We start from the raw sequence: 3,861 nt of genomic DNA, 5'->3' as shown, positions 1-3,861 counted from the left end.
GGGAGGCTGAGGCAGGAGAATGGCATGAACCTGGGAGAAGGAGCTTGCAGTGAGCCGAGATTGCACCACTGCTCACCAGCCTGGGTGACAGAGCGAGACTCTATCTCAAAAAAAAAAAGAAAAGAAAATGGTATGGGAAATAAAGAGGTTGTCTGGAAGAGGGAAACTGAGAGGCTAGGGAATAGGGAAGAATGGCAGCTTATTTTTTCTTTCACTCTCTACTTTTTGTGTTTTTAAAATTTTATGGCATATGCAGAAGAAACCTTGGCTTTACATCCCGGTTCCATCGGCTAGAGATGTATCCCAGCCTTCCCACTTCAGGGCTGCAGGCATAGGAGTGGCCCTTTTAGAGCAAAAGCCATAGGAAGTGGGGGTGGACAGGGATGGAGGCAAGAGATGTGCTCCTGAGGGGCCTGGACAGGATCCAGGAGTACGGTTCACTCGTTTGTAGTGGTGTGGACAGCCTGTGCCAGGGACCAGGAAATATTGGGCTGGAGCTCCAAGGGGCATGGAGGGGCTGTGAGAGCCAGAAGGGGGCTGAGTCAGCCAAGCAGCACCACCGGCTCCACCACGCAGAGCTTTTCCCTTTGCGGTGAAATCTGGGCCTCTCACTTCTTAGCCCCAGGCTGGGGAAGATGACATAGGTTCCCAGACGGGGAGCCTCACACAGTAAAATGTCTTTCTGGTTGCAGGGAACATGCAGACCTGACCTTTTGGGTTTGCAGATCTGTGTAGAAAGATATCCTTCTCACAGGAGGCTTGCAAAGGAAATCCCTGCAAATGAGGACAGGTAAATAATACCTTTGCTTTCCCAGTTCTTTAAGATTCTGACTCCACAATAACAGGGCTTTGCTTCCAAAAAAAAAAAAAGGCCAACGTGTGTTGCAGTTTCAGCCAACATATGTTGCAAACTCAGGCTCAGCATCTGGTAGTAGTTAAGGGCAGGCTGACATTCACTGTGTAATTCAAATTCCTCCAGCCCTCTGTCCTCTTTCCCAGACTCCCAGCAGCCTTCTCCCCTTCTCCCACTTCCCCTGACTTTCCCCCAAACTCTAGACGGACTTGTTCCTCTGCTTCCCAGACTCACCAGGATCACCCCACGCACTCCTTTGGAGGTTGTTTTCAAAGCAGTGAGCAGAAAGAATCCAAGGCCACATGCCACTCACTCACTCAATGGGGACACTTGTGAGGGATTGAGTTTCTGTTTGTTTTGTTGGGTTTCTTGTTTTGGGAGTTGGAGGGAGTAGAAAGGGAAGGGAAATTCTTTAGTGGATTTTTTTTTTCCTTCTTTTCCTTTTCTTTCTTTCCAGAAAACTAGCATTTCATGGTTCAGGACCCAGTGAACAATCAACTGCTGACTCTCACCAATGTCAAAGGGAAAAAGTTAGTAAAGGAGTTTATCCCACTGCTCTAGCTGTCTAGAAATGTAACAGGCTTCCCCTCCCCGAACATAACCTGTAACTAAAATCTTGTTTATTTTCTGAACTTTTTAAAGAGGTTTAAGTACATTTTTGTGTATTTTTGAAGTACAGCTTGTCTTACATCATATTTTTAAGCACCACATTACAAAAGACAAATATCACCAAGGCCCCTTAGAGCGTCCAAGATATAAAACTGCCGATGGGCTGGCCACAGTGCCTCATCCCTGTAATCCCAACGCTTTGGGAGGCCAAAGTGAAAGGATTGCTTGAGGCCAGGAGTTTGAGACCAGCCTGGGCAACATAGCGAGACCCTGTCTCTACAAAAAATATATATATTTTTAATTGGCTAGGCATGGTGGCTCACACCTGTAGTCTCAGCTACTTGGGAGGCTGAGGCAGGAGGATTGCTTGAGCCCAAGGGTTTGAGGCTGCAGTGAAGTATGATCATGCCACTGCACTCCAGCCTGGGAAACAAAGTGAGACCTTGTTTCTAAAAACAAATAAACTGCCAGTGGTGGCTTGTATGCTTGTATACCTGCTACCCTCACGTAACAGAGCAGACCCTCAGATGGACACCCCCAACACCATGACCCCTTCCAGAGCTTTCCCTCTTAAGGCAGAAATGGTGTCTGCTGTGCATTCTGGTCTGGTATGTGGGCATATGCCCTTAGTTTCCAGTTCAGACTGAAATTATTTACACCACATGCTCAAGCTGAAAGGATTACCCAAGGTGAGATCTTTGAGTGCCTCTGTCCCCACATCTCCCACCTCCCTCAGCATGCACTGCTACCAAAATATGCTTTACAACTGTCCCCTCTCTCCATCTCCACTGCCACCTCTCTAATTCTAGCTACCATCCTCTGTCACTTGGAATATGCAGTACCTCCCTACCTTATCCCTCTGCTTTTCCTTGTGTAGAAAAAGCATTGAAAAGTTCTCTCTATACCTTTTACTTCTTTGGTTCACTTTCCCATCCCTCCCATCATTTTTCAAGCAGGTGGACAGACTTGATAATCCCATGTTTCTAGAATTCTAGAAAGGCTATCAAGCAGCCTAACAATGTCTCAGCTTTTACAGAAGCCTAAATCAGAGATGACTTTTGGTGAGGTGCCCTGGGGGGTGTGGGGAGAGAGGGTGTGTGTCTGGATACAGCAGCAGGGACAGAGATGAGGTTTTTTCTGGATTGAGAAGAGAGGGAGTTCCTTAATTCCCGAGAGCAGGGAGGAGCCCAGTCAAGGTTCCAAGGAAGAGGCCTTAGGAGGTGCCCAGATCAGAGAGCTTGGCAGGCTGAGGTGCCAAGCTGAGGCAGGAAATTAAAGAAAAATAAAATTAAGAAGAAAGAGAAATACGTTTTCCTGTATTAGGCTGACTTGTCCCAGAGGCAACAGGCACAGCCTGGACCCAGGAAAATCTTGATAATATTATCTTATGTGCTCTGGAGACTCTCCCAGCACTCCCTCAACACAGGGAAAAGAAAAACAAATTTTCCTTTGTTTTATGGAATGAGTTTACAGATTCCTGTTCTTGTAACTATTGACTTCAAGTATTCTGTTTTATCTAAGAAGTACAATGAAGGTCATGAAAAGCCTGAGTAGGCCTGAGCTACAGCTGTCTGGGCACCACAGTGAAGGTTACAAGATAAGCCTGTGCCCAGGCAAACCTAGATAATGGACATCTGGGTTGCCTGGCAATGGTCATATGCAATCCTGTCTCTGCTCTGCTTCTCTATCCCTGCTTTCACACCACTGTAAGCTTGCTTCAAGCTAGGCCACCTCCTTTTGTGAAGCACGTATAAAAGTCAGGTGCCGTCTTTGTTCTGGGCCCAGTCTTTTGTACGTGAGTCAGCTGGGCCTGAGTGCACTCAATAAAGATTCTCCTGTTTCAACACAAGATCTCTCTCGTCCTCCTGAATCCCACAACAAAGGAAACCGACTTTACCTACAGAGAGTCACTAAAGGGGCATGTTAGTCTTGAACAGTCAAAGCACCTGTTGTAATCATGCCAACTAGAGGCCCTTGCCATGTTTCCTGAGTGCCAAATAAGAAAGAAGGGGAAAGTGGTCTCAAATATGACCTTTCAGGAAGGGAGGGGCTTAAGGCAAAATTAGGCTGAGCTACTGGAAATAAAGTGGTGTTTCCTGAAGACCTAAATGTGGACCAGGATTTATACTCACTATTCGCTTAAAGTGACCAGTGGTCCCAGTTTGCTTAGAACTGAGAGATTTCTCAGGGCATAGGACTTTTAGTGCTAAAATTGAGAATGTTCTAAGCAGCCTGGGATGAATTGTTTACCCTATTTAAAGTTCCTTCGGCCAGGCACGGTGGCTCAGGCCTGTAATCCCAGCACTTTGGGAGGCTGAGGCGGGTGGATCATAAGGTCAGGAGTTCGAGACCAGCCTGACCAACATGGTGAAACCCCGTCTCTACTAAAAATACAAAAA

This window comes from Colobus angolensis, unplaced genomic scaffold (genome assembly GCF_000951035.1).
Source record: "Colobus angolensis palliatus isolate OR3802 unplaced genomic scaffold, Cang.pa_1.0 Scaffold109, whole genome shotgun sequence".
NCBI classification, from domain to species: Eukaryota; Metazoa; Chordata; class Mammalia; order Primates; family Cercopithecidae; genus Colobus; species Colobus angolensis.
The sequence above is the reverse complement of the archived record's forward strand: the minus strand, read 5'-3'. Positions refer to the sequence as shown.